This window comes from Protomyctophum parallelum (genome assembly GCF_964188405.1).
Source record: "Protomyctophum parallelum genome assembly, chromosome: 4".
Classification (NCBI taxonomy): Eukaryota; Metazoa; Chordata; class Actinopteri; order Myctophiformes; family Myctophidae; genus Protomyctophum; species Protomyctophum parallelum.
The window spans coordinates 52,439,673-52,460,061 of NC_139700.1; the positions used below are offsets into that span (position 1 = coordinate 52,439,673).

Genomic DNA, 20,389 nt, shown 5'->3' on the forward strand with positions numbered 1-20,389 from the left:
AGGGAAAATATACATTATACAGTGAGGGGAAATGGGGGGGGGGGGGGGGGGGATTCAGATTTTACAGAGGCCAGTTTCGAATTGCACCATCCGTAGGTGCCCTTTGAGAGCGGTTTTGAAGGAGTCAAGGGATTCACATGTCTTAATGACTGTTGGTAGGGCGTTCCACATTTTGGTGGCATATAGGAGCGAAAATAATTTAGTCCCTTGTTTGTGCCGAATCTGGGTTGTACATGGTTTGTTGCACTCGTGGTATTGATTGATTGATTGATTGATTGAAAATTGTGACCGTTTTGCAGAAGGTCAACACAACATCTGCTATAAAGAGGATAAAGCCAGACAAAGCACTAAGACTTGTTCAAACTGGGTTTCAATTTTCACTTAGGTGAGGCGAAGCTTCTCTCCTATTTTTCAAGCAGCAGTAAAATATTTAAAAATATATATCAGCACTCCCTGCAGGGTTAATGTTAGGGTTTAGGGTTAAATGGGAAACGTTTTTATATATTTATTTTGGGTTTAAAAAGGCTGTGGTGCACGTACAGCTTGCCTATTATAATATATCCTTCTGCTCGTCCAAGTGTTTTGACTTGATAAAATGTACTGTCTTAGTGTCTCCACCAGATGGCGTCCTCGGATTACAATCATAATGGTACAGCTCGGCGATTCAGGGAACCAGTCAATACCATAGATAGATATTATAGCTATGGTCAATACTACCTATTATACTGTATTCACTGGCAGGGCTTGAACGTGAGAGCCTTAGTTTAAAAAAGGCTTCTAAATCCTAAAAACCCATGTTAATGTGAGTGGTGCTCAACCTTTTTCATGTCAAGGACCCCCAGAATTATCTCTATTGGGCGGCCACGGACCCCCCATCTCAAAATATGTAGTTCCAGAAGCCAATATTTTAGTTAAAAATGTATGGATTAAAAGGCAAAAATGTCTTAAGTCAGCAATGTTAATTGAATACACCAGTCCAATGGCATTTTGACCGCCAACTTACAGCAACCATAACACTATTACAGCTTTGATTGATTGATTAAAATATGTATTAACATTTTGCAGAATTACAGTACATTTCAAGCACAACTCAATACAAAGACTATTAACTCAACTGTGAGTGGACGACCGAATAAAGCATTACACTTGTTCAGAAGAGGGTCCACCTTGTTCAATTCATCAAAACATTTAGAGACGTACAAATAGACACTTCTATATATAGCCAAAGAACAGAACAGGAATTCATCATAAAGGACGTAATAAAGGGAAAAGAAACATATACAGTGAGGGGGAAAGGGGGTGTGTGACCCTGCAATGATGAAATGTGGGAAATGTATTAAGTGCTTCTCAGTCAGTGCCTGTTAGTTTTATGTATAGCCTTCTGTCCCAGGCACATAGGGAGCATTGCAGATAAATATGCAGGACGTGCCATTTCCATGTCAACATTAGGTCATGGTGACGTCATATCTGCCGTCCTTTTTTAATCATTGCGTCTGTAGTATTTCTTTCAATGGTGGAATGTGGAACGTTCTCTTGGACGTGTGTCAGACTGACATCTTAATGTGAGCAGCCGCATGATCACTGAGCTTCACTTCATCATTGTGACAGCTAGACATTAGCTGTCACAACGCCGGGACAACGCCGGGACAACGCTCCACACGTCCCAAACTCTTCTCCCTTCTGGCTCCAAAACTGTGGAATGCACTTCCCATTGCAGTCAGAACTGCAGCATCACTCCCAATCTTCCGCCGTAGCCTGAAAACCCACCTTTTCAGACTCCATCATGGCCCATAGCACTTACCCTAACCCCTTAGATAGCATTTCTGTTGGCTTAGACAGCACTATAATTGTATTGTATATAGTCATAGCACGCCATAGTACATATGTATAGCATAGTAGTAAATATGTATAGTTTATATGTATAGTGTAGCCTATGTATAGTTTCATTATATAGATATTCCACTGTTACTTTCTTAGCTTACGCATGTTTCATGATAAATGCTTTTTTGTGATGTATTCCCATGCTTTGGTTCTTGCTTAAATGTAAGTCGCTCTGGATTAAGAGCGTCTGCTAAATGCCTAAATTGTAAATTGAAAATTACTAGCACAGTGTCGTGGAGGGACGCGGCCACCAGTGTTGTTTTTGGCAGCACATTTCTATTTTAGTTTTAGTCATATAATCTCTTGAATAGTTTTCACTTAGTTTTAGTCACATTTTAGTCTACTGGAATGTGTTCCAAGTCAAGTTAAGTACATTTTGTTTCTAGAGCAGATTTAAAACAAACAACTGGTTGACCAAAGTGCTGGACAGCATAAAAACAAACATGCAGTAGGGAAAATGCATGAGAAGATACAGTAAAAAACATTTTTCACGAGTAAAAAAAATAAAGTAGTACAGAACAAAACTGTAGAAATGTTCTGCATGTGCCAGGGACCCCCAGAAGAGAAGGTTTGTGTAAAAAAAATTATTCAACATTTTTCACGAAGTGGCGCGGTGAGTTGTACATCTGCTATTTTTGATTTTGAGAACAACTGTTCTGAAAAAAGTTACTAATATATACCTAGCTACAAATTGAAATGAGTTACCCGGTTTTTACTGCAGGGTTCAAGTGTTCTTTCCTAGAGGTGCATTTGCCCTTATTGACTTAGAGAAAGGATTTCTCTAAAAGCATTTTTAGATGCTATTATCTGCCATTGTAGGCAGAACACACCTCATAAAGTCAGGCGTCCCTCAAATGAGATTACGTAGATTTGTGGCTAAAGATGTGTTTTCAACAGATGTGTTGGCCATGCGCTACTATCCCCCATATCCAGCGGTGGAAAGTTAGTACGCTTACATAAGTACTTTTTGAGGTATTTGTACTCCACTACAGTGGCCTTGTGGTTAGAGTGTCCGCCCTGAAACTGGGAGGTCGGGGTTCAATCCCCGGCCGGGTCATACCAAAGACTGTAAAAATGGGACCCAATGCCTCCCTGCTTGGCACTCAGCATCAAGGGTTGGATTGGGGGGGTCAAATCTACTAATCAAATGATTCCCGAGCGCGGCACGGCTGCAGCTCACCGCTCCAAGAGATGGGTCAAATGCGGAGAACAAATTTCACTGCGGTAACGTGTGTATTTCTTATCATTTCTCATGTCTTACTATTTCTCATTTCTCATTTCTTATTATTTCTCATTTCTTAACAAATCGAATCGAACAAATCGAATCGAACAAATCGAATCGAACAAATCTCAAATCGAACAAAATCTCAAATCGAACAAATCTCAAATCGAACATCGAACGTCGAACGTGTGTGACAAATCGAACAAATCTGAGTCCGATGTGGTTAAAATGGCGTGTGAAGTTCAATGGGCTTATTATACAATAATCAATTTATAAACTGCACACAAAAGCCTTGAGTAGACCTTTAAATGACCCCAGAAAGCCTTGAGCAGATCTTTAAATGACCCCGGCATTGTTTTAGAGTAGAGGGCCTTTAATACCCTCAGCGTATTAGCCTTTAATACGTTAATAATCTAATGTTAAGTTGTTAGCACCCTGCTCAAGATGGCAGGATTGACGAAAAGTTATTTCTTCTGGCCTTCATTTCAAAGGAACGACTCATATGTCGGTAATTCAGTTAAGACACAAGTCTTACTGCAACACATTGTGATTTAATAATAATAATAATGAATTGCATTTTATAGCGCTTTTCCAAGTGCTCAAAGCGCTTTACAATGGTTCATTCATTCATACATTGGGAGGTGAAGCGGCGAACAGTCGACGCCAGCGTCCTCACTTCCCACACCAATGGTGGCGAGCTAGCACCGACCGACTCATTGGGGTAACGTGGGGTTCAGTGTCTTGCCCAAGGACACTTCGACATGTGGACAGGAGGAGGAGCCGGGATTCGAACCGCCGACCCATGGATCATTGGACGACCTGCTCTACCTCCTGAGCCACAGCCGCCCGATTATTATAGCCAGAGCCCTTCCATCTTAAATGGTAAACATGTAGTAATATAGAGCGTCACAGTCCCTCCCCCTTTCAGAACGACGAGTGGCCCAGGAAATGATTCTCTTTATTAATTTTCTTCTTTCTAATGATTTGATCGGCCCAAAATATTGTGTTTGTTGTCATGATTTGTCACGATCCAAGGCACTTTACATAAGATTGTGCATTACATTCACCCATAAATTCAGACACCGATGGCGGCGGAAACCATACAAGGCACCGACCAGCACAATCAGGAGGAATTAGGGGTTCAGTGTCTTGCTCAAAGACACTTCGACACTAACTCTGGGGGAGCCCGGGTTCAAACTGGCAACCTTGCGGTTGCCAACCGGCCCCTCTACCTCTGACCCACCGTCGGCCCCTATCTTCGCCGCCGCCCTATATCTTCTAGATATACGTTTCTGCACAGAGTATGACAGAGAGTAACCCCAGGACAAGCTGTCCAAATGGGTTCCCAGACTGAACACACACACACACACACACACACGCGCGCACACGCGCACACGCACCCTCTGTAAATCCAAAGCACCCTTGGCTAGACTAGTAGTCCATTCACGTTAAACCACTTTACTCAGAAGCACCGCCAGCCCCCCACATACAGCCCCCCACACCACACACAGCCCCCCACATACAGCCCCCCACACCACACACAGCCCCCCACATACGCACTTCACACCTAAGGTGTGAAGTAGTGTGTTTATGTTCAGCGGCCCCTGATTTACCACACACACACACACACACACACACACACACACACACACACACACACACACACACACACACACACACACACACACGCACACACAGTATGAGGCGTCTACTGGAGCGTTGAATGATCAGATTAAACGTGGTTTGGTCCCTTTCGATGCATTGATGTGATCAACATCTCATCAACCATCCATTACCTGGTCTAACAATGGCTACACTGTACACCGGAGGAAAAGTATCAATTTGTCTCTGTCAGAGATATCCTATCACCATATTCAAACTTTTTGTGTTTTGTTTTTGATAAATGAAAACCCTTGATCATAACCTCGCGTCACCGGACTTTCCACCTAGTCCTAGTTTTAGTCATCATAGCTTAGTTTTCATTTAGTTTCCATTTAGTTTTCCTCAGTGAAAAAAGGCAGTTTTAGACTTTTAGTCGACGAAATCAACACTGGTTGGTATATTTGTCTCAAAAAACACTACAAGTCAGACAGCGGCATATATGTTACAGTAGTACAGAGACAGCACTTTGAGAAACATTTCATTACAATCATACAGTAACCATGAGGATCATATTGTAGCTGTGATAGCGCACAGACAGACAGCAGGGCATTCATACAGTAACCAGGATCATATTGTAGCTGTGATAGCGTAGACAGACAGCAGAGCATTCATACAGTAACCAGGATCATATTGTAGCTGTGATATAGCGTACAGACAGCAGGGCATTCATACAGTAACCAGGATCATATTGTAGCTGTGATAGCGTACACACAGACAGCAGGGCATTCATACAGTAACCAGGATCATATTGTAGCTGTGATAGCGTACAGACAGCAGGGCATTCATACAGTAACCAGGATCATATTGTAGCTGTGATAGCGTACAGACAGCAGGGCATTCATACAGTAACCAGGATCATATTGTAGCTGTGATAGCGTACAGACAGACATCAGGGCATTCATACAGTAACCAGGATCATACTGTAGCTGTGATAGCGCACAGACAGACAGCAGGGCATTCATACAGTAACCAGGATCATATTGTAGCTGTGATAGCGCACAGACAGACAGCAGGGCATTCATACAGTAACCAGGATCATATTGTACCTGTGATAGCGCACAGACAGACAGACAGCAGGGCATTCATACAGTAACCAGGATCATATTGTAGCTGTGATAGCGTACAGACAGCAGGGCATTCATACAGTAACCAGGATCATACTGTAGCTGTGATAGCGCACAGACAGACAGACAGCAGGGCATTCATACAGTAACCAGGATCATATTGTACCTGTGATAGCGCACAGACAGACAGACAGCAGGGCATTCATACAGTAACCAGGATCATATTGTACCTGTGATAGCGCACAGACAGACAGACAGCAGGGCATTCATACAGTAACCAGGATCATATTGTAGCTGTGATAGCCGTACAGACAGCAGGGCATTCATACAGTAACCAGGATCATACTGTAGCTGTGATAGCGTACAGACAGCAGGACATTCATACAGTAAGCAGGATCATATTGTAGCTGTGATAGCGCACAGACAGACAGCAGGGCATTCATACAGTAACCAGGATCATATTGTAGCTGTGATAGCGTACAGACAGCAGGGCATTCATACAGTAACCAGGATCATATTGTAGCTGTGATAGCGCACAGACAGACAGCAGGGCATTCATACAGTAACCAGGATCATATTGTACCTGTGATAGCGTACAGTACAGACAGACAGCAGGGCATTCATACAGTAACCAGGATCATACTGTAGCTGTGATAGCCGTACAGACAGCAGGGCATTCATACAGTAACCAGGATCATATTGTAGCTGTGATAGCGTACAGACAGACAGCAGGGCATTCATACAGTAACCAGGATCATACTGTAGCTGTGATAGCCGTACAGACAGACAGCAGGACATTCATACAGTAACCAGGATCATATTGTAGCTGTGATAGCGTACAGACAGCAGGGCATTCATACAGTAACCAGGATCATACTGTAGCTGTGATAGCGTACAGATGCAGGGCATTCATACAGTAACCAGGATCATATTGTAGCTGTGATAGCGTACAGACAGACATCAGGGCATTCATACAGTAACCAGGATCATATTGTAGCTGTGATAGCGTACAGACAGCAGAGCATTCATACAGTAACCAGGATCATATTGTAGCTGTGATAGCGTACAGACAGCAGAGCATTCATACAGTAACCAGGATCATATTGTAGCTGTGATAGCGTACAGACAGACAGCAGGGCATTCATACAGTAACCAGGATCATATTGTAGCTGTGATAGCGTACAGACTGACAGCAGGGCATTCATACAGTAACCAGGATCATATTGTAGCTGTGATAGCGTACAGACTGACAGCAGGGCATTCATACAGTAACCAGGATCATATTGTAGCTGTGATAGCGCACAGACAGACATCAGGGCATTCATACAGTAACCAGGATCATATTGTAGCTGTGATAGCGTACAGACAGACAGACAGCAGGGCATTCATACAGTAACCAGGATCATATTGTAGCTGTGATAGCGAACAGACAGACAGCAGGGCATTCATACAGTAACCAGGATCATATTGTAGCTGTGATAGCGTACAGACAGACATCAGGGCATTCATACAGTAACCAGGATCATATTGTAGCTGTGATAGCGTACAGACAGCAGGGCATTCATACAGTAACCAGGATCATATTGTAGCTGTGATAGCGCACAGACAGACAGCAGGGCATTCATACAGTAACCAGGATCATACTGTAGCTGTGATAGCGTACAGACAGCAGAGCATTCATACAGTAACCAGGATCATATTGTAGCTGTGATAGCGCACAGACAGCAGGGCATTCATACAGTAACCAGGATCATATTGTAGCTGTGATAGCGTACACACAGACAGCAGGGCATTCATACAGTAACCAGGATCATATTGTAGCTGTGATAGCGTACAGTACAGACAGACAGCAGGGCATTCATACAGTAACCAGGATCATATTGTAGCTGTGATAGCGTACAGACAGCAGAGCATTCATACAGTAACCAGGATCATATTGTAGCTGTGATAGCGTACAGTACAGACAGACATCAGGGCATTCATACAGTAACCAGGATCATATTGTAGCTGTGATAGCGTACAGACAGACATCAGGGCATTCATACAGTAACCAGGATCATATTGTAGCTGTGATAGCGCACAGACAGACAGCAGGGCATTCATACAGTAACCAGGATCATATTGTAGCTGTGATAGCGTACAGACAGCAGGGCATTCATACAGTAACCAGGATCATATTGTAGCTGTGATAGCCGTACAGACAGACATCAGGGCATTCATACAGTAACCAGGATCATAATTTGTAGCTGTGATAGCGTACAGACAGACATCAGGGCATTCATACAGTAACCAGGATCATATTGTAGCTGTGATAGCGCACAGACAGACAGCAGGGCATTCATACAGTAACCAGGATCATATTGTAGCTGTGATAGCGTACAGACAGCAGGGCATTCATACAGTAACCAGGATCATATTGTAGCTGTGATAGCGTACAGTACAGACAGACAGCAGGGCATTCATACAGTAACCAGGATCATATTGTAGCTGTGATAGCGTACAGTACAGACAGACAGCAGGGCATTCATACAGTAACCAGGATCATATTGTAGCTGTGATAGCGTACAGACATCAGGACATTCATACAGTAACCAGGATCATATTGTAGCTGTGATAGCGTACAGTACAGACAGACAGCAGGGCATTCATACAGTAACCAGGATCATATTGTAGCTGTGATAGCGTACAGTACAGACAGACAGCAGGGCATTCATACAGTAACCAGGATCATATTGTAGCTGTGATAGCGTACAGACATCAGGACATTCATACAGTAACCAGGATCATATTGTAGCTGTGATAGCGTACAGTACAGACAGACAGCAGGGCATTCATACAGTAACCAGGATCATATTGTAGCTGTGATAGCGTACAGTACAGACAGACAGCAGGGCATTCATACAGTAACCAGGATCATATTGTAGCTGTGATAGCGTACAGACATCAGGACATTCATACAGTAACCAGGATCATATTGTAGCTGTGATAGCGTACAGTACAGACAGACAGCAGGGCATTCATACAGTAACCAGGATCATATTGTAGCTGTGATAGCGCACAGACAGACAGCAGGGCATTCATACAGTAACCAGGATCATATTGTAGCTGTGATAGCGTACAGACAGACAGCAGGACATTCATACAGTAACCAGGATCATATTGTAGCTGTGATAGCGCACAGACAGACAGCAGGACATTCATACAGTAACCAGGATCATATTGTAGCTGTGATAGCGCACAGACAGACAGCAGGGCATTCATACAGTAACCAGGATCATATTGTAGCTGTGATAGCGCACAGACAGACAGCAGGGCATTCATACAGTAACCAGGATCATACTGTAGCTGTGATAGCGTACAGTCAGACAGCAGTCTGGAGGATTATAGGATCGCTTGTCAAAGTGTTTCACTTTGAAATGTTTGTATTTGAGGTTTTCTGCAGATCATTTTTATGTCTCCAGTTTCACGAACTCTCAAACCTCTAAAATATGTAAAAAAAATAAGAAAAATAAAATAAAAAAACGTTTGCTTTTTAATTGTACTTTGAGCACAGAGCACTTTATGAGCATGATAGAATAAAGGAAAGAATATTCTTAAAGGTTTTATGACATTCATTTTCATTTATTTTTATTTTTATTTTTTCTTTTAGGTTTTATGACCTCAATTACACCCAAAAAACCTGAACTTTGAACATTCAGCGGATTTTCTGTTGTCTGAAGTTTTCTTTGGGGTTTTTTGGGCCTTTTGAGCTACAATGAAAACAGGCAACACAGTGAAAACAGTGACATCTGCTGGCAAATCCCATTGACATATATGGGATTTGCAGGGTCTTACATCACTTACTGCCGGCAAATCAGAGCACCTGTTTGAGCCAGAAAACCCCAGATCACAGAAAATCTACTGAATGTTAAAAGTTCATATTGTTTGGGTGCAATTGAGATTAGAAAACCTAAAAAAAACAAGAACAATTCCAAAACCTTTTTTTAATGTCACAATCCCTTTAAGTCTCAGTCTAAGGAGTTTTACTTCTAGTTTATATACGGTGAGCGAGTCTTTTCCTGTCAAAGTTTCCCTCGTGACACAATGCATAAAGGATGTGCCAAAACATTCCACATAAAGTGGCCTTTTGCAGTATTAGGGCTACAGTATATACTACACAATCATAGGCTTATATGTTTATTATATGCATTAAAGGCTGACGTGATAAACGACCGAGCCTTAACCCATTCTGACCGGGCACCCTATCATGTTATGCTTTATCTATTTAAAAATAGCAGATCTACAAGCTCATATCGCACCACCGAGTGGCGCGATACGAGCTTGTAGGTCTGCTATTTTTTGAAAAATCGAAGAACGACTGACATTTTTTAGAATCTGATCTCAGGTCAGAATGGGTTAATCAGACCAGTGTGTGTCCAGTGGAAAACCTCGTATGAATCTGATCTCAGGTCAGAATGGGTTAAGGCCTTTAGCGGCTGATAGCGATCCCCAGGGAATTGATCGGCCGGTAGTCTAAGCCTGGGGGAGATACTGTATATAACTGTAATGACGCACAATACAAAACTATTCACGTCCCAAACATATACGTTTCAAATGATGAAGCGCCAGCAATGCGGCGTTTACATCCATCCCCAATCAAGCAGTATACACATAAACACCCTTAACCCATTCTGACCTGAGATCAGATTCATACGAGGTTTCCACTGGACACACACTGGTCTGATTAACCCATTCTGACCTGAGATTCAAAAAATATCAGTTGTTCTTCGATTTAAAAAAAAATCACACCAGTGTGAACCGAGTGGTGCAACTCCCGTCTATTGGTTCTCTGTATCGTTCCAATTTCTATCGTTCCAATTTCTTCTCTGTATCGTTCCAATTTCTTCTCTGTATCTCTGGTGCCCCCTACTGGTATAAATGTAACATACTCGTGCTCACTTATACATACATACAGGTACACACACACACACACACACACACACACACACACACAGGTACACAGATGTCCAATTTCTTCTCTGTATCTCTGGTGCCCCCTACTGGTATAAATATGTAACATACTCGTGCTCACTTATACATACATACATACATACATACAGGTACACATACAGGTACACACACACACAGGTACACGGACGTTGCTGGATGTAGGAGTGGTTGCACCACTCAAAAAATAGCAGACCTACAAGCTCGTAGCGCGCCACTCGGTGGCGCGCTATGAGCTTGTAGATCTGCCATTTTTAAATAGCTAAAGCTATACACATAGTGCTAACACCAAAAGGGCTTCCCGCCCAGAATGGGTCAAAGGGTTCAAACCTATATAGTGTGAGAAAAGTATATCTTTCTTTGTGCTCTCTCCAATGTGTTATTCGTTATAGACAACGCTCCACACACGTTCCCAGACTCTTCTCCACGTCGTCCAAAATGCCACGAACAATGACCGTCACTTCAAAGAGCAAGAGGAGCGTTGAATAGAAGAAGATCTATAGTGAAGACTGAACCTCAAGAGCCGCCTGCATGTGTGACGCTGTGACTTAAAGGGATAGTTCAGATTTCTTTTAACCATTAATATAGTGGTTGCAACTGTATATTAATATTGATTTCCCCGAGTCTCGTGGTGGTCACGTGGTGGGAGTTCTGCTCTGGTTTTGGTGAAATATTAAGTAGTTCCGGTCATTTTGTGGGCCATACCAAATCCATAACTGAATCCACAATTACACAAAGTTAATTTCACCATGTCCAGAGACAATACTTTACTCAATACACATTTTAGCGCCATGCATTACTCATCAAACATATCCACATATTATAATAAACATAATAATTACTATTCACTTTCCCATGTTACACAAATCCAGCAGCTTACATGTTACAGTTCCCCCCCACCACACCCCGTTGGTAGTTGCTCCCTACAATGGAGTCAACAATCAGTCAATCAACACACAATTATATAAAGTCAAATAAATCTATTTCTCTGCAACACATAATTCAAACCCTTGTTTGTGAACTCCAGTCTCAGTGGCACGGTGAGCTGCCACAAAATGCTCTGATTAAACGTGTTTTTGTCCCCTTTTCAGTGCATTGATATAGCGTTCAAAGTGGGTGGTCCATTCTGTTTTCTGTGATTGTGGAAAAAGCCTTCTCGTAAAACATATGCAGACTCCCTCCTTAGTGAATGTAGATCATTTGATTTACCAGTAAATGTTGCACTAGATCTTTTCGACAAATTGGTCTCAACAGTGCTGTACAAATGTGAAATCTGGGGGTTTGAAAAACTAGAAAATGTACATCTTAAATTTCTCAAGTATATCCTAAAAGTTAAAAACAACTACCTGTAGTAATATGGTGTATGATTAGCTGGGGAGGTAGAGGTACCCAATTTGTATCGCTGTTAAAAAAGAGACTTATCGGGTTACGGTTCGGTTTTCACCTCAAAAACCGTCGGTCCGTCCGAATTGCCATTCGACAGGACTATGCAGTGTTAATTTTGTAGACTAAAAAAAATGTGACAGTGACAGACAGAGATTTAGTGAATTTACCCAATATATACTATACAGTAGCATCAAAATCATTTAAAAACCACTTTAATCATATTTCATACTTTGGCTATTGAGAAATCGTGAAAATGTGTTGCAAATCTTCGAATGTATATTATATTTTTAAAGCAAACATTTCACTCAAATCTTGCTTCTGGGGGTCCATGGCACAAAACATTTTGAGATGGGGAACCACGGCCAAATACATATACTTTGACTTGAAAAGGTTTTGAGCACCACTGATATAGTTTTTTTTTCTCTCCAGAAAACTGGTACAATGTAGGCATTTAGCAGACGCTCTTAATCAGTACATTGGACGATTCTACAAATGTCTTCTAAATCCTGACAGTTTTCTGTACCCTATGTTTCTATGTCAGTGGTTCTCAAACATTTTCATGTCAAGGACCCCTAGAATTATATGTATTTGGCCGCCGACCCTCCATGTCAAAATATGTAGTTCCAGGGACCCCCCAGAAGCAAATTAAGATTTGAGTTAAAAACGTTCGCTCTGAAAGAATATATTCAAAGATTTGCGCCACATTTTCACGATTTTTCAAAAATAGCAGACCTACAAGTTGAGCTTGTAGATCTTCTATTTTTCAACAGCTAAAGTATTGTATAACACAATGCGTGCGGTTACCTTTGAGGGGATTAAGTACACCCATCAAACCCATTAGTGTCAACCTCAGACCATCAGATCATGGTCTGATTTTGAATCTAAATGGCTTTGTGTTTATGCTCTAATTGAGAACAATTTAGAGGTTAGGATTCAATGGTTTCTTTACTCCCCTGTTTCCATAAAGGATTGGTATTGTTTAGGCTCTGTGGAAAATGGAAATGTGGTGTTTTGTTGGACTGTTAGTACGTGGGAACATACATTACACATGCACACAGACCAGTGTTATGGCAAGAGCTCTAATAAGGGCTAAGGTAGAGTCTGAAGAGGTGAGGTTTCAGACTACGACGGAGTGAGTCTGCAGGCCTGATTGCTAATTGTTTTTACAAACAATTCAACCAGACAAAACAAAACAAGACAAAACAATACAATTCCTAGATAAACAAGAAACAAACAACAACAACAAAACAAAAAACAACAAAACAACAAAACAATGTTATGTGAAATGTTGTTTTGTTGCAGTTTTTGTTTTGTTGTTTTGTTGTTGTTGTTAGTTTCTTGTTTATCTAGGAATTGTATTGTTTTGTCTTGTCTGGTTGAATTGTTTGTAAAGTGTCTTCATGTATGAAGTGTATTTTGTGAATTGCGGATTTTGGATCGCCTCATAAGAACTGTGTTTGAAAAATAAACATGTCACTCATATGGATATGAAGAATCAACTGACTGAGAGAAAACGCTAATGTTACTGCTGCTGAATTAGTTACATTTTCGCTAGAAACAGACTATCATATATGAGTGACTGACTGTCACAAACGATACAGAGACTCCTCCCTGACAACCCTCCAATAACAGCTTGTGTATTTTTGGACCACAATGCTTATATGAAGCGATTTTAAGGTGAGCCCAGCATGTTATTCTCCATAGAGAAATGACTCCCGTGAAACCAGGGGAATCGAGGGGGATGAGCGAGTGACGTCAGGACTCTATGGGGAGTCAGGATTTAGAAGAGATCTTTTTAGAATTAGCCTCGGGCATTTTAACAGAAGGATGCACAAGTCAAATGGACATGTAGTTCTTGGTGATGAAAGGAAGCTCTACGCGACTGGAACTATATGGGCTACGGGGTCAGGTCAGCGCTGTATTGGTCATAGGGGGCTCATATCTGGTGATCTAAGGAGGTTTGGATTAGGATTAAACGGGGATAAGGGCCTCCGAGCGGCTCCTGGGTTTGTGTTAACGTTCCTCTGATGTGTGTCAGAGGGTAGTGCTTTCTGCGGAGCCTTTCATCTCCCAGATCTGCCTTTTCATGCGTAACGCGACTCCACAGGGCAGAGGTCTTCAAATGATTCTGGGTTTTTTCTTCAGGCAAGGTATACTAAACTAAAAGAGATACGACGAAGCAGGGACCCCTCCGGCCGCTACATATAGATAATATTAAATTGTGTTGTCTGTTAAACTTTATGTGTTTGTTTTACAGCATCAGTATCGTTTTAACCCCATTTTGAGCGGGAACTCCTTTTGGTGTTAGCATTATGTTATGCTTTAGCTATTGAAAAATAGCAGACCTACAAGCTCATATCGCGCCACTCGGTGGCGCGCTATGAGCTTGTAGATCTGCTATTTTTGAAAAACCGACTGACATAGAAACATGGCTTTTTCAGAAAACTGTCAGGATTTAGAAGACATTTTTAGAATCGTTCCCAGGTCAAAATTAATTAAATTAAGTGTTTGTTTGTTTGTCTGTTTGTTTGTGTGTTACACATTGTTCTTGCTAATGTGATGGATTCATGTTAGTGTGTATTTTTTGTCCCAGTAGTGGTGAAAGTAACTAAGCAGGATTTACTTTCATTTTCTTTAAAGGTTTTATGACATTCATTTACACCCAAAAAACCTGAACTTTGAACATTCAGTGGATTTTCTGTGGTCTGAAGTTTTCTTTGGGGTTTTTTGGGCCTTTTGAGCTATAATGAAAACAGGCAACACAGTGAAAACAGTGACATCTGCTGGCAAATCCCATTGACATATATGGGATTTGCAGTAAGTGATGTCACTTACTGCCGGCAAATCAGAGCACCTGTTTGAGCCAGAAAACCCCAGATCACAGAAAATCTACTGAATGTTAAAAGTTCATGTTTTTTGGGTGCAATTGAGATTAGAAAACCTAAAAAAAACAAGAACAATTCCAAAACCTTTTTTTTAATGTCACAATCCCTTTAATATTTAAATTTACCTTCATGTTATATACTTTCAGTCACTACATCTCAGCATATTGTACTCTCTGTGAAGATGAGCTCCGTTCAGGCTGTCAATTTAAATATATCATTTGAGAATGTGAAAAACAGAAAAGACATCCGCTCAACCATTTAGAGTTTAAGTGGTTAATAGGCATAGTTTCACTGAGGTTACGGTTAGGAATAAGGTTTTATCATAGTTTCACTGCAAGGTTACGGTTAGGAATAAGGTTTTATCATAGTTTTACTGAGATTATACGTTCAGGAATAAGGTTAGGTTTAGAAATACTGTAGTTTCACTGAGGTTACGGTTAGGAACAAGGTTAGGTTTAGGCATAGTTTTACTAGTAATACCTGGTGGCGACTGTTCCGAGGACTCAGATTTCACCCGAGGCGAGCATTATGGTGGGGCGAGCGTTCTTGCATTCCGTCAAAATAGGGCCCTGTGATTCACAGTATAGATCGGGGTTACGGAGACGCGTGCGTGTGTGTGGGTGCGTGAGTGCGCGTGCATGCGTGTGCGTACACGTGCGTCTGCCCAGATTCTCCGCGGAGCAGACGATTAGAAACAATCAAATGCTTTCCAGATGTTCCAACGACTGGTTGTCTGGAATTCTTCAAAAACAGCAGCAGTCAAGCCTGCCTGGCTGCCTGCAGCCCTGCACTGTGACATTATCTCCAGTTATTGGAACAATACGGTTAGTGAATAACCCATTCTGACCTGAGATCAGATTCATCCGAGGTTTCCGCCGGACACACACTGGTCTGATGAACCCATTCTGACCTGAGATCAGATTCTAAAAATGTCAGTCGTTCTTCGATTTTTCAAAAAATAGCAGACCTACAAGCTCGTATCGCGCCACTCGGTGGCGCGATATGAGCTTGTAGATCTGCTATTTTTCAATAGCTAAAGCATAACATGATGCTAACACCAAAATGGGTGCCCGGTCAGAATGGGATAAATCACACCTGTATGGATGTTCTAGGAGCTTAAATTATCTGACATACATACTTTTTGGGTCACATAATATAGTCACAATTTAATGTGATGGTGGAAAGTAAACTAATCATATATTTACTCATGTACGGTACTTAAGTACCATTTAGATTTTAGAAGTACCTTTATGGACCTTTATAGGGACATAAATGCAAAGATCTTGACATAACACTTGCCAAGCACAGCAGCCAGCAGGCCAGTGGTGGACACTTTATTGTCACATCTCAAGGTGTGAAATTATTAGTTTTCGTGCATAGTATTAGTTCCCATAGTATTGTTATTTCCTTAGAAAAAAAGGGAAGAAGGGAGAGGGCACCGGGGGGGGGGGGGGGGATCAGGATATTTATAGTTGGTAGAGTACATGGAAACATCACATCTAGTTCATCAAGTTCACAACCCCAGATTCTGTGCTGTATGCCTCTTACAGCAACGCTTCTCAGAGTGGGGTCCGGGTGAATAGGGGTCCTATTTTTCCTATCATTTTTATCCCACGATTTTGCAACCCAGTTTTTGCACCCAGTGCCAATTATCTAATAATGTAATCCTGGGCGCTACACTTCCTCTGCCAACCTGGGGGGGCAGCGGACTGACCTCATGCCTCCTTCTATGCATGATGAGTCCAAGCTGCTTCTTTCCACCTGACAGGGGGGAGTTTCCCTGGTTGGACGTAGCGCGTGGAAGGAACACGTCATTCCAACCAGTTCCTTTCCCCTCCATCAGGCGCCCCGGCTGGCCAGGGGGAGGCAGTTTAGAGACCAGGATTAATGCATGTTTTTGTGAGGGTACCTACCCTAGGGGACACGGGGAGAAAATGCAAACTCCACACAGAAAGGCCCTTTCGCCAACCCCCGCCTCGGGTATGGGCACTGATGACTCGGAGGAGGGAACACGCCCCCCAGTGCCCACAGCGTCCCCAGCGGGAATCGAACCCAGGACCTTCTAGCTGTGAGGCGGCCATCAAACACAGACCGAACACACAGAACGTGCGTTTAATACGGTGTGTACAAGGCCTTAGAATTCCTGACTATTACTTGCAACAGAGTATAGTTCTACACTGCAGAATTGATACTTTTACTTAAGTAAAACATGAGAGTACTTTTTCCACCACTGGAACTTGCAGACCCTTACGAGACCATTAGTTCTACACCGGCAGAGTTACCATTCTGGGAGGGAACCCCTTTTAGTGTTTTAAGCATCACGTTATACTTTAGAGTGCCGCGCTAGAAACTCAGACTTTTGTACTTAGAAAAAACAGAGAGTCAGACTTTTGTACTTAGAAAAAACAGAGAGTCAGACTTTTGTACTTAGAAAAAACAGAGAGTCAGACTTTTGTACTTAGAAAAAACAGAGAGTCAGACTTTTGTACTTAGAAAAAACAGAGAGTCAGACTTTTGTACTTAGAAAAAACAGAGAGTCAGACTTTTGTACTTAGAAAAAACAGAGAGTCAGACTTTTGTACTTAGAAAAAACAGAGAGTCAGACTTTTGTACTTAGAAAAAACAGAGAGTCAGACTTTTGTACTTAGAAAAAACAGAGAGTCAGACTTTTGTACTTAGAAAAAACAGAGAGTCAGACTTTTGTACTTAGAACAAACAGAGAGTCAGACTTTTGTACTTAGAACAAACAGAGAGTCAGACTTTTGTACTTAGAAAAAACAGAGAGTCAGACTTTTGTACTTAGAAAAAACAGAGAGTCAGACTTTTGTACTTAGAAAAAACAGAGAGTCAGACTTTTGTACTTAGAAAAAACAGAGAGTCAGACTTTTGTACTTAGAAAAAACAGAGAGTCAGACTTTTGTACTTAGAAAAAACAGAGTCAGACTTTTGTACTTAGAAAAAACAGAGTCAGACTTTTGTACTTAGAAAAAACAGAGAGTCAGAAAAAACAGAGAGTCAGACTTTTGTACTTAGAAAAAACAGAGTCAGACTTTTGTACTTAGAAAAAACAGAGTCAGACTTTTGTACTTAGAAAAAACAGAGAGTCAGACTTTTGTACTTAGAAAAAACAGAGAGTCAGACTTTTGTACTTAGAAAAAACAGAGAGTCAGACTTTTGTACTTAGAAAAAACAGAGAGTCAGACTTTTGTACTTAGAAAAAACAGAGAGTCAGACTTTTGTACTTAGAAAAAACAGAGAGTCAGACTTTTGTACTTAGAAAAAACAGAGAGTCAGACTTTTGTAATTAGAAAAAACAGAGAGTCAGACTTTTGTACTAGAGTCAGCTAAAAATCGTGAAAATGTGTCTCAAATCTTTGAATATATAATATTACAGTGAGTGAACATTTTAACTCAAATCTTTGCTTCTGGGGGGGGGGGGGGGGGGTCCCTGGAACTACATATTTTCAGATGGCGGTCGGCGGCCAAATACAGATAATTTTGGGGGTCCTTGACATGAAAATGTTGGAGAACGACTGACATATTATAAACATAGGGTTTTTCAGAAAACTGTCAGGATTTAGAAGTCATAGAGTCGTAGAAACTTTTCTCAGGTCTATGAATGCTCTGGACGTTCAGAGTGTGCTTTGAGACAAGCCAGTGAACGTTGCTGCATAACCTCTGGCTCATATCACGTCTGGGACCAAACTGCCACGACGCAGCATGTCACCGACACGTTGTTGGAAGCACTGTCAGAAGACACTGTGTGCTTGTTAGTCAGACCAGTGTGTGTCCGGCGGAAACCTCGTATGAATCTGATCTCAGGTCAGAATGGGTTAGAGAGAGAGAGACCTTTTCAAACCGCTGGCCTCAGCACACATGAATCATATCTTTGACGAGGGCCAGTGATTCCCCAAACGTTTACATGTCAAGGGGAAAATGATATGTATGTATGTGGCCGTGGTGGATCCGTGTATTTGTGCGTTATTATCTGTTGCATGTTCTCCGTCTTTGGCACGCGGTCATGTTTCACAAATTGTGATTGATTAGAGCAGTGGTTCCCCAAACGTTTTCACGTCAAGGACCCCCAAATTGACACCAATTAGCCCCGCGGACCCCCATTTGAAAAGGTATGCCAGGGACCCCCCATAATAAGAGAAGATTTTTACGTCTCTAGCAGTGATTCTCAACCTGTTTAACCCATTCTGACCGGGCACCCATTTTGGTGTCAGCATCATGTTATGCTTTAGCTATTTAAAAATAGCAGATCTACAAGCTCATATCGCGCCACCGAGTGGCGCGATATGAGCTTGTAGGTCTGCTATTTTTGAAAAATCGAAGAGCGACTGACATTTTTAGAATCTGATCTCAGGTCAGAATGGGTTCATCAGACCAGTGTGTGTCCGGCGGAAACCTCGTATGAATCTGATCTCAGGTCAGAATGGGTTAATTTCAAGGATCCCCGTTTTAACCCACAGTTTTAACACACATTAACCCCATTTATATCTCTGGCACAGTGGTACCCCAATATATATTGTAAAACCACTGTTAATTAAACTCTGTGAGAGAGTGTACAAATGGAACCAAATGGACTGGAACACTCAAGAGTTACAGACCCATTTGGTTCCAAACTATCATTTATAGCTGGGGACCCCCTGGGACTCCCTCGGGGACCCCTGATTAGAGGACTATCAATGTGTGAATTAGACTAGATTGGGTGAGATTCTCCCCTGCAATCAAAGCCTCATTATTCTATATGTTTATCAGTGTAATGGAATGAATGGACATTTGGCAGCAGAGCGAGTGTTCCTACATGTGTTTATACAATTGCGAAAGCCTTGTTCATTTTGGAATGGAGGAATGTGTAGACATTAATTTCTTTGTTCCAGAATAAATATGGCAAACTACACTATATACGTAGGTATTTTCTTTTCTTTTTTTTTTTACCGTTAAACAAATCCATATAACAAACTGAAAAGCGAAACAAGGCAAAATTCCTACTTTGCAGTTTGAGGATTTATCATCAAACCTTCAATGCTTCATGTACTCAGGAGGGAAAAAACCCATTTGCACTCGTCTTTGCTCTAGAAGCGATTACTCTGTTTATATGTGCACTCATGTGCCAGACATGTGTATAAGAGAGCGTGCCATATAGCTGTCTTTCATTAAGTGTTCTTTTGTTTTTGTTTTTCCCCCATCTTTATAAACCTAGCATTTCTTTTGGAGAGGAGGAAAAAGATAAAAAACTTTCTAGAGTGAATTGTGTGTTGTTGCTTTTTTTACACAGACAGAAATAAATAAACAGT

General features: G+C 41.6%; 1 protein-coding gene across 1 annotated transcript in view; it reads left to right on the top strand.

Moving 5' to 3' along the window:
- dyrk4 (dual-specificity tyrosine-(Y)-phosphorylation regulated kinase 4) overlaps positions 1-20,389 on the top strand; it is a 413,072-nt gene that overhangs the window by 310,000 nt on the left and 82,683 nt on the right. The window lies entirely within an intron of this gene.